This window comes from Nycticebus coucang, chromosome Y, assembly GCF_027406575.1.
Source record: "Nycticebus coucang isolate mNycCou1 chromosome Y, mNycCou1.pri, whole genome shotgun sequence".
Taxonomy (NCBI): domain Eukaryota; kingdom Metazoa; phylum Chordata; class Mammalia; order Primates; family Lorisidae; genus Nycticebus; species Nycticebus coucang.
Genome location: NC_069805.1, coordinates 22,473,845 through 22,486,123, shown reverse-complemented (window position 1 = coordinate 22,486,123; position 12,279 = coordinate 22,473,845). Strand labels below are relative to the sequence as shown.

At 38.9% G+C, this 12,279-nt stretch overlaps 1 pseudogene; it reads right to left on the bottom strand.

Annotated features, from left to right (window-relative positions):
• The window catches only part of LOC128579031 (40S ribosomal protein SA-like), a 96,128-nt pseudogene extending 84,180 nt beyond the window's left edge, over positions 1-11,948 (bottom strand).
• Between the last annotated feature and the right edge of the window lie 331 nt (positions 11,949-12,279).

Sequence of the window (12,279 nt, the reverse complement as noted above, 5' to 3'; positions counted from 1 at the left end):
ATTGGGGAGGTGGGCAGAGGTGGGGGGTTGGTAGGATTACATCAGTGGTGCCTCTTACAAGGGCATATGTGAAACTTAGTAAATGTGGAATGTAAGTGTCTTAACACAATAACAAAGAAAATGCCAGGAAGCTATGTTAACCCGTGTGATGAAAATGTGTCAAACAGTCTATGAAACTAGTTTATGGTGCCCCATAATCACATTAATGTACGCAGCTATGATTTAATAAAAAAAAAAAAATGTATATTCCTTTGGGTAGTATGGACCTTTTAACAATGCTGATTCTTCTCAGCCATGAGCATGGTATGTTTTTTATTTGTTAATATTTTCAGCTATTTCTTTTCTTAGAGTTTCATAGTTCGCTTTATAGAGATCCTTCACGTCTTTTGTTAGATAAACACGAAAATATTTCATCTTCTTTGGCACTACCGTGGATGAAGTAGAGTCCTTAACTGTTTTTTTCAGCTTGACTATTGTTGGTATATATAAAGGCTACCAATTTATGAATGTTGATTTTGTAACCTGAGATGCTGCTGTATTTTTTGATCACTTCTAAGAGTTTTGTAGTAGAATCCCTTGTGCTTTCCAGATATACAATGATATCATCTATGAAAAGTGAAAGTTTAATCTGTTCTGACCCTATATGAATACACTTCATCACCTTTTCTTTCCTAATTGTTATGGCTAAAAGTTCCATTACCATGTTAAAGACAAATGGAGACAATGGGCAACCTCGCCTGGCTCCTGATCTGAGTGGAAATGATTTCAATTTAACTCCATTCAATATCATATTGGCTGTGGGTTTGCTGTAGATGGCCTCTATCAGTTTAAGAAATGTCCCTTGTACACCAATTTTCTTAAGTGTTCTGATGAAGTGATGCTGGATATTATAAAAAGCTTTTTCTGCATCAATTGAGAGAATCATATGATCTTTGTTTTTTAATTTGTTTGTATGCTTAATTATATTTATAAATTTATGTATATCGAACCAGCCTTGAGACGGTGGGTTAAAACCAACTTGGTCATGACATATTTGTTTGATGTGTTGATGGATTCTGTTTGTTAGGATCTCGTTGAATATTTTTGCATCTGTATTCATGAGTAATATTGGTCTAAAATTTTCTTTCCTTGGTTTGGGGATCAGGGTGATGTTTGCTTCATAGAACATGTTGGATAGTCTTCCTTCTTTTTCTATATTGTGGAACAGGTTGAGTAATATAGGTACTAATTCCTCTTTAAACGTTTGGTAGAATTCTGACGTGAAACCATCTGGTCCCGAACTTTTCTTTTTAGGGAGATTTTGTATGATTGATGCTATTTCAGAACTTGATATAGGCCTGTTCAACATTTCCACTTCATTCTGACTAAGTCTTGGAAGGTGACGTGATTCCAAGTATTCATCAATTTCCTCCAGATTTTCATAGTTTTGAGAATAAATTTTTTTGTAATATTCATTAAGGATGTTTTGAATTCTGAGGAGTCTGTTTTTGTTTCATCTCTGTCATTTCTGATTGATGAGATTAGAGATTTTACTCTTTTTTTCCTGATTAGGTTGGCCAAAGTTTTATCTATTTTAATGACCTTTTCAAAAAAGCAACTTTTTGATTTATTGATCTGTTGCATAATTCTTTTGTTTTCAATTTCATTTAATTCTGCTCTAATTTTTGTTATTTCTTTTCTTCTACTGGGTTTGGGGTTGGAGTATTTTTCCTTTTCCAGTTGCTTGAGATGTCCCATTTAGTTGTTAACTTCCTCTCTTTTCGTTCCTTTGAGGAAAGCTCGTAGTGCTATAAATTTCCCTCTTAGGATTGCCTTTGCAGTATACCAGAGGTTCTGATAATTGGTGTCTTCATTGTCATTTTTTTACGAAAATTTGACAATTTCCTTCTTAAACTCATTTATGACCCAGCTATAAGGTTATTTAACTTCCATGTTTTTGTATGAGTATGCAGGTTCCTTTTGTTACTGAGGTCAACTTTTATTCCATGCTGGTGCAAGAAGAGGCAACGAATAATTTCTATCCCTTTAAATTTACTGAGGTTAGACTTGTGACCTATGATGTAGTTGATTTTTGAGTATGTTCCATGGGATGATGAGAAGTATGTGTACTGAATTTTTTTGAGATGAAATGTTCTGTAGATGTCTGTTAAATCCAAATGTTGGATGGTTAAGTTTAAATCTAAAATTTCTTTGCTCAGCTTCTAAGTGGAAGATCTATACAACACTGCCAAAGGAGTGTTAAAATCTCTGACTATTCTGGAGCTGTGGGAAATCAAATTACTCATGTCTATTAGAGTTTCTTTTATAAATTGAGGTGCATTCTGGTTGGGTGCATATATATTAATAATTGAAATCTCATCATATTGAGTATTACCCTAAACAAATATGAAGTGACCATTCTTATTCTTCCTTACTTTTGTTTGTTTAAAGCCTATTCTATCTGAAAATAGAATTGCAAGAACTGCTTTTTTCTGATTTTTATTTGCCTGAATTATAAACAACCATTTTTCCATCCTGAGTCTATATTTATCTTTTAAGTTAAAATGAGATACTTGTATGCAGAAAATATCTGGCCTGAGTTTTTGCATCCAGTCATCCAACCTGTGCCTCTTTAGAGGAGATTTTAAGCCATTCACCTTAATGGAGAATACTGATAAGTCTGGTAAAATTTTGGGTATCAAGTTTTTCGAAAGTCGAGTGGACATTTTTAATCCTTTCAGTGCCTTGGATGTTGGAGTTTGATCAAAAGTTTCTGAGTGAGTTTACTTTTGTGGTAGAGGACTGGGCTGGTCATTACGGAGCATCGGTCTGAGAATCTCCTGAAGTGCTTGTTTGGTTATGGCAATGTCTTCAACTTGTGAATGACATTAACGTATTTAATTTCTCCATCATAAATGAAACTCAGTTTAGCTGGATACAGAATCTGGGGCTGAAAGTTATTTTGTTTTAGGAGATGAAAATTTGATGACCACCCTCCGGTCCTCTGTGAGGTCAGGAGGAGCCACCTAGCTAATAGATTAGTCTGGGGAGGTTGATGCCTCCTTCCCCACTTTTCACCTCTGTCACACCCAGTCACTGATAACCCCGCAGGGCTGTGACCCAGTGGCCTCCAATGAGCAGATATTCCAGGGGTTTGCACCTACCTGAATCACAAGGAGATCTATGTCTCCTCACCCAGGCCACTGCTCAATGCCACTATCCAGCAGGGGGAGGTGAGGCCTTACAACCTTGGGTGTTTCATGGAGGCTGAGGGTGTTCAATCAGTTCCAGCCCTGCCTGATTGATGTTACTGATAGAACAGAATAACTTTGTGGAATTTGTTTCTGTCCCTGCTAACTTCCCCTGCAGAAGAGAAGCTGTTTTGAGTTCACAGAACCTGTGAAGTCTTGTCCAATTTTTAAAGGAATTTAAAAAGTAAATGTTGTTGTAAAATACATACTTTTTTTGAGACAGTGTTTCCTTTTTTTTTTTGGCCAGGGCTGGGTTTGAACCCACCACCTCCATCTTACGGGACCGGTGCCCTACTCCTTGAGCCACAGGTGCCGCCTTGAGAAAGTGTTTCTATGTTTCTTTAGTTAGTGTGCTGTGGTGTCATCACAGATCATTGCAACCTCAAAGTCTTCGGAGCCACCTATCTTCTTGCCTCAACCTCAAGTCACACTTTAAGTTATTTTTTCCCTGGTGTGGCAATGGACAAAAGGTTTCATCCCTGCTAAGTGTCTCATTGATAGTTACAGGTTTTATATATGATTAGCAGAAAAAGAAAAATGAAAACAATTTAATAATGGCTCAAGATGACTATATTGGACACATTAATGATAAATTTAGGCCTCTAACTAAAGATGACATCTTCTCTTTGTAACGGGACTTTGTTAAATATCTCACTGAGAGGTACTGGTTATAAACCTGTTTATCAGATGTAGAACTGTTAAGGTGAAAAAGCTCAGTATGTGCTGTACACAGACAAAAATGAATTTGTCTAAGCATAGATTAGGATATAAAAGTATAATTCATAGTTTAGAAGGGGGGAGAGGAAAGGGAGAGAGAAGAGAGCAGAGAGATGAGATGGTATCCTGAAGAAGGGTGGGGGAAGGAAAAAATGTCTGCTTAGAGGTTCAACAGGTACCTGAATATAAGGGGGAGAAGGAAGGTAAATGTATCCATTTACAGGGTATTATGAGTGTGAATGCTGTGTCCACTTTTCTTTTAACAAGACTGCAGACACATATTTTTCCAGGTTTTTCCAACCGCAAGGCATGATAGTTCATATTCCATTGTTGTTAGGAGTCACTGAGGAATCATTTGAGGCTATGGAAACAAATTCTAAAAGACCAATGAGCTGGCGAAATGTAAAAAGTAGTAACTTACATGTCTTATGGATCTACTGGTCTCCTCAAAGTTTTATGAAAACAGAAATCTATTTTTGGGGGGTGCTGCTATCGAGATAGGGAGAAGGCAGAACGAGATCTCAATCCCTATTAAATGTAATGAGGTAGGCTGGGCACATTTTCTCAGGTCTGTAATCCTAGAATTCTGGAAGGTGGAGTGGGATGTATCACTTGAGCTCAGGAGTTCCAGACCATCCTGAGCAAGAGTGAGACCTTGCCTCTACTAAAATTAGAAAAATTAGGTGGGTGCTGTTGCAGGTGTCTGCAGTCCCTGCTACTTGGGAGGCTGAGGCAAGAGGATTTCTTGAGCCCTGTAGATTCATTTTGTTGTGAGCTAGGCTGTGGCCACATTGTTCTGTAATCTGGGCAACACAGGGAGACTGTATCTCAAAGAAGGAGGAGGAGGATGAGAAGAAGAAGAAGAAGAAAGAAAGAAAGACAAAAGAAAAAGAAAAAGACTGAAGAAAAACTATGAGCTAATAATGTTTCTTTTTCTTTCTTTCTTTCTTTTTTTTAACACGGTCTCAATCTGTGGCACTGGTAGAGGTCCATGGTGTCACAGCTCACAGCAACCTCAAACTTTTGGGCTCAAGCAATCCTCTTGCCTCAGCCTCCCATGTAGCTGGGACTACAGCCACCCCTCCCCCCAACCAGTTAGTTTCTCTATTTGTAGTAGAGACATGGTCTCGTTCTTGCTCAGACTGATCTTGACCTCCAGATCTCAAGTTTTCTACCTGCCTTGATCTACCACAGTTCTGTGATTACAGGGATGAGAAAAAAAAAACAGTTTAATAATTTTTTTTTGAGACACAGTCTCACTTTTTTGTCCCCCGTAGGGTAGCATGGGCTCCAACTCTTGAGCTCAAGTGATTCTCTTGCCTCAGCCTCCCGAGTAGCTGGGATTAGAGGTGCCCACCACAGCCCTGGCTATAATTTTTCTACTCTTCCATTATAAAGATCAACCATCTTTATAAGAAAGAAGATAGGATGAAATCAATCAGCCTCTACCAGATGTTAAAACACCTATCTTCCCACACACTCAACTTCACATTTACCTTATCTTATGCATAGAGTCACTGAGAACCAATCAGAATCACAAGAATGTAATCGTTGCTTGAAGGAGCTAAGGAAATTTTGCCCCCAAATATGACTATTTGGTATAAAGAATGCTTTGAATTGAAAATCACTGAAGGCTCATCACCCCTGGCTCAGTGGTTAGTGCAGTGGTCACATGCACTGAGGCTGGTGGGTTTGAAACTGGCCAGGGCCTGCTAAAAAACAATAACAATAAGAAAAAAAAACAACAACAACAACCAGGTGTTGTGGTAAGCACCTGTATTCCCAGCTACTGGGAGGTTGAGGCATGAGAATCACTTAAGCCCAAGAGTTTAAGGTTGCTGTGAGCTGTGATACCATTGTACTCTAGTGAGTGTGAAATAGTGAGAATCTGTCTCAAAAAATAAATAAAATAAATAAATAAATAAATATCACTGGAGATGAGAAAGTATTAGAAGGGTCTTTACCTCTAACTAGTTAAAACTTCACCAACTGGATCAAAATGTCTATGGTAGGCAAATGAATTCCCTTCCTCCTCCTGAATGCTAGCAGAACTGGCCCAAATGATTTATTTATTTATTTTTCTTTTATTTAGTTCAAATTAATATGAGGGTTTAATTTTTAGGCTACATTGTTTTCCCTTCCAGGGTAAAGTTCCACTTGTAGAAGAGCCCCTCACCCAGAGGTCATGTTATACACCCTCACAATGTGCACTTTAGTTGAGATCCCACCTCATGCCCTTTCTCTTTCTTCCTTATTTCTTACCCCCTCCCTCTCCCAAGTCCCTATACCCCCAAACTGCACTATATTTGTGTTTTATTGTTCCTATGAACATGTAATTGTTTACATATTGATTTCATAATAGTATAGAGTACATTGGATTTATCTTTTCATTCATGTGATCCTGTACTAAGAAGAATGTATTTCAACTCCATCCAGGTAAATGTAAACGATGTAAAATCTACATCTTTTAACAGCTGAATAATATTCCATGGTATAAATATACCACAGTTGATGGGCCCTTAGGTTGCTACCACAACCTGGCAATTAGGAATTGAGCTGCAATCAACATTCGAGTGCAAATCTCTTTGTGGTAAAATGATTTTGTTCTTCTGGCTTGATAACTAGTAACGAGTATGCAGGATCAAATGAAAGCTCTACTTTTAGATCTTTGAGGATTCTCTATACTTTTTTCCAAAAAGGCTGTATTAGTTTTCAACCCCACCAGTAGTGTACAAGTCTTCCCTTCTTTCCACATTCACACTAGCATCTGGTGCTTTGGGACTTTGGCAGGTGGGCTAATCTTGCTGGGATTAGGTGATATCTTAGAGTGGTTTTGATTTGCATTTCTTGGATGATTAAAGATGAGGAGCATTTTTTCATGTGTTTGTCCCTGGCCCAAATAATTTACAACACAATACATGTCTTTCAGCTTAATTTGCAAGTCAACTTGTTTACCCCCATCTATCCATCCCCTTAGCAAGCACTAGCTGCACCTACACTTTGAGTTATTTCCCCTCCCTTCTAAAAGAAATCTATAAAGGTATTTGACCATGACTGAGACATTGGTTAACCCCTCTTGTGGTTCTCCCACGAATGTGGTATTTGGAAATAAACAGTTCTTTTATTAATCTGCCTTAATTGTGATCTTTCAGTCAACTTCTGAGGTGAAAAGGGCAAGTTTACCTTTGCTTTTATGTAGTACTCACTTCTCCCACCTTCTGGGCCGTACATATCCCACCTACACTCTCCCCCACCCCCTGTTAGAAAGTACATATACACAGTGCTTCATGTAACCTATTTCCAGTTACAATTTCTGTCTGTGCTGAGTCAATCTGTATTCCCAGGCTTATGTTCTTAAATTTGGCTCAGAATATGTTCACCCATGATTTCTCTAAATTCTAGAGAACTGTTATTTCATCTTTCTGTAGATAGTCTTAGGTATCAATTTATTGGAGTTTTATTGGTATGTGAACTTGAAAACACTACTGACAAGATATTTCTTAACAAGATCAGGGAAGCTTTATTTTTGTTGCATATTCCAGAAGATGAATCTCCAGATTACAGACCATGCAGAGAATGTTTAGGTATGTACTTTGAAAATGCACCTTTTATCTTTTAGTCATAAGGCAGTAGGCATTGTTTGACTCTCTTGGAATATTCAGTCAAATCAGATTGTACTAAAGTAGAATCTGGGGTTGGAAGTGAAATTCCCAAATGCAGGCTGGGCACAGTGGCTCATGCGTATAATCCCAGAACTCTGGGAGGCCGATGGAGGATTGCTTGAGCTCAGGAGTTTGAGACCACCCTGAGCAAGAGCGAGACCCAATCTCTCCTAAAAATAGGAAAACGGCTTGGGTGTAGTGTTGGGAGCCTGTAGTCCCAGCTACTGGGGGAGCTGAGAGAAGAAAATCTCTTGACCACAAGAATTTGAGGTTTCTGTGAGCTATAATGACATCATGGCACTCATAGTTTGGCAAGAGTGAGATTCTCTCAAAAAATAAAAAATTCCCAAGTGCACAAGACAGCCATTTATTAAATATAAGAGATTACCTTTGGATCCTTAAGAGTTTTATCTTATTGTCAAGTGGGCTAATGGCAGTTCTTTGGGCCTTCTTGAGAAGTCCAAGGTTTTTTGAAAGCTTTTGATAATTATGATTTGAGAATTATATTAATTCTTTCATGAATTTGAACATGGTAAATATAAAGGAATTTCTGAATAAAATGTAATATACAAAAAAATTAAAAAATAATGTTACAAGCAAAATGTGTGTTCCTTTCCTAGAGAGATACCTTGGGATTTCCCACCTCAGAAGTGTAAAATCAAGCAATTAAAAAATCACCTTCAGAGTGGGGCCTGTGGCTCAAAGGGGTAGGGTGCTAGCCCCAAATGCCAGAGGTGGTGGGTTTAAACACACCCCGAGTCAAAAAATAATAATAATAAATAAATAAAACTGCAAAAAAAAAATCACCTCCAGCTTTCCAGCAAGAGAGGCCTCAATTTACCCTTATAGTCGACAATGATAACCAGACTACACACTTAGCCCATTTGGAGAAGTCTGAAAAGGGCCTTGAGGCTGTGCTTCCTGCTCATGCCCTGCTGTCAATGGAAGATAAGCCACGTTCTATAAAGTAATTTTTTTTTTTTTGAGATAGAATCTCAATCTTTGCCCTAGCTAGAGTGATGTCGCTTCAGTCTAGCTAACAACAACCTCAAACCCCTGGGCTTCAGCAATCCTCCTGCTTCGGCCTCCCAAATATCTGGGACTATAGGCAGGCACCACTTTAGCAGGTTACTTTTTCTATTTTTTTTTTTAGTAGAAATGGGGTCTTTCTCTTACTCATGCAGGTCTCCAGCTCCTAAGATCATGGGATCCTCTCTCTTCATCCTCCCAGAATATTGGGCTTACAGACATGATCCACCACACCTGGCCTCCAGAAACAAAAATGAAAATGGTTTGTGAATCTAGAACCCTGGAAAACTTTTTGGGAAACAGTCATTGCATCAGTCTTTTGTTTAAACATGAGTATTTTTATTGTAACTTGAAAAATATTCAACCATTGAAAGATATTTAATTACCACATTTTCTTTGTATATAACTAACTTTGGAACTTAAACTTTTAAAATATGTCAAGAATTTTATTGTCATCATCATTATTATTACCAAGTTTGGCTGACAAATGCTCACCCAACAGTTTTGACTTAAAAATTGGAGAATCACAGGATGTAAGCGGCAAAATTAAAAAAAGTAAATAAATAACTTGTATAAATTTACTTACTGTCTTTTCTAGGATTGAGGATCAAATGTTTGTGTTATTGTCTCAATGAGGGCTGATATAACAAAGTACAATGGACTGGGTGGTTTATAAACAGCATAAATTTATCTCTCACAGTTCTGGAGGTTAAGGTTCGAGATTAAGTGCTGGTATGGTTGGTTCTGCTGAGGTCTTCTGGGGTGCATTATGCTGACTTATGCTGTCTTCACATGGCAGAAAGAGGATAAGAGTGTTCTCAGAGGGGGAACCCTTTTATAAGGGCACATATGTTATTCTTGAGGGCTCCACCCTCATGATCCAACCACAGGTCCAATTTCCTTATGCCATCATATTGGGGTTAGTATTACAAAATGAATTTTGGAGTACACAAACATTCAGTCCATTGCTATTACCAATAACCATTTTGGGAATGCCAAATACAGTTTAGTATAGGCCACGCCAGGCGGCTCACACCTGTAATCCTAGCACTCTGGGTAGCCAAGGCAGGTGGATTTCTTGAGCTCTGGAGTTCAAGACCAACCTGAGCAAAAGCACACTCCATCTTTACTAAAAATATTAAAATTAGGGGGACACCTATAGTCCCACCTACCAAGGAGGCTGAGGCAAGAGGATTACTGTCACCCAAGAGTTTGAGGTTGCTGTGAGCTATGATGCTGGGGCACTTTAGAGGATACCAGAATGAGACTCTGCCTCAAACAAACAAACCAACCAAAAATATAGTTTAGGTGTAATAGATAACTTTTTCTTTTTCTTTCCTTTTTTTAGAGACAGAGTCTCACTTGCTCATCCTGTATAGAGTGCTGTGGCATCACAGGTCACAGAGACTTCCAACTCATGGGCTTAGGTGATTCTCTTGCCTCAGCCTCCTGAGGATCTGAGAGACTACAGCCACCTGCCACAACTACCAGCTATGTTTTGTTGCAGTTTGCCAGCCACATTCGTTATATGGGGCTGGCACCCTACACACTGAGCCACAGGCTCTGCACATAAAAGATATCTTTATAGTCTTATAATTCTGAATTTAGGTCCTGAATTTGGAAAAGGCAAAATCAAGAATAAGTGTCACAGGAGATATGGTATAAGTCAGAAAACAAGAGATATTTACAATAAATGCTGTAAAACCAGAACAGATAATACCGAAGAGAAACCTGTAATTCACACAGACACACACACACACACCACAAATTCACACACACTATAATTCACTGGTGCATTCTAAAAAGAAAGGTAAAAACAATAGCAATTACTTGTTTTAACCAGGAGATCTGTTGGATAATGTTTGTGTTTTGTCTGTGTCCAGACCTGATAAAGAAGTGGCTTTGCTTTTTCTCTCATATTCTTAACTGTTCCTGAGGGACCTGGTCAGAGGTTGGCACTCTGTGAGATTGATTGCCAGGTCAGTTCCCATGTGCCTGGGTTTATTTTTCTCTTTCTCACCACTATTACTAGGCTATGGTAGGGCAACATATTGACGATGTTTCCATAAATGTCATATACATATATATCCGGTGTAATCTGTCAGGCCTAACAAGGAGAACCTTCCATGAAATCTAATGAACACAACACAGTTTTAGAATAGAATTTTGAAACTAGGTGGCAAACCAGACTCAAATCTGGACATAATGAAAAATCCTGTCTGCCCAGCATGTTGGGTCATACTTGTAATCTCAGGACTTTAAGAGGCCTAGATGGAGGATCACTTGACGTCAGGAGTCCAAGACAATCCTGAAGAACATAGCAAGACCCAAATCTCTACAGAAAAATAAGAACAATTGTCCAGTCCAATCTAGGTTTGTCACACCTTTAATCCGGAAGGCTGAAGCAGGTGCATTGCCTAAGCTCAGGAGTTTGAGAGCACCTGAGCAAGAGCAAGACCTTGTCTCTAAAAATATCCAGGCAGTGTTGTGGGTACCTGTAATCCCAGCTACTCAGGAGGTTGAGACAATAGGATCACTTGAACTCAAGGGTTTGCAGTTGCTGTGATCTATGATGCCATGGCACTCTACCGAAGGCAACTAAACAAGATGCTGTCTAAACAAAAAGAAAAAAAATTAACAAAGAGTGGACATGTTCCCCTTAGTCCCAGCTACTTGCAAGGATGAGGTAGGAGGATCACCTGAGCCCAGAAGTTGAAGACTGCCAGGAACTATGATGATGCCACCGTACTCTAGATTGGGTGACAGAGTGAGACCTTGTCTCAACAAATAAATAAATAAATAAGTAAAATGTCTGCAGGAATTGTTTCAACCTCTTTATTGGGTCTTATTTGCTCCAATAAAAATTGTGATATACTTAATCCTGTATTTAAGTACTTTTTTTCATTTGTATCTTGGTCATTATTGATTCTTGGATCAGTAACCACTAGAAGACGTGACTCCTGAAATGCTGCCTGGACCTGGCTGGTGATGGTTCCGGGAGTGAAGCCACCATCAATAAGAGTGGCTCCAGTGGCAGCAGAAAACTTCTGCACAACTGCTGGCCAGTATTCCTGGAAGATATGACACTGACATCAGCAGGATTTTCAATGGCAACAATGGCATTAGCTGCCAACAGAAGCCTTTCCCAGGTCCTCTTCAAATTTATGATGGAGATGCCATCACTTTTCCTTTTGTAGATGTACTGTTTCATTTGGAAGTCTAGGTTGGTGCCACCTAAGTGGGTTCCTACTGCAAGGAATTTGAGGACATCCTCCTCCTTCATTTGCAGGACTTGAAGCATTCTGGACATTGTGAAAGTTTCCCTTTAAGTTACCTTGGGAATCCAAAACAATGGTGTATGGACCCTCCATGAATAGTGCTGAAAGAAGGCTACAATATTTTAAACCGAGACTGTAGGAAATAAATGTTAAATGTAGGAAAGACCTATGATAGAATTTCAATCCTGTGGCATACTGGGGGAAAGGAGAGGAAGCTACTGAGATGTATGTACACGGAGAGAGGAGATAAAGAAAAATTGTATCAATTCTGCCAATATGTCTTGTCAGCAGCTAGTCTACGAAGGAACTCAATCTCTGTATTGTTTCCTGAAAACAAGCCTCTTAAGGCACCAGTGGGTACTA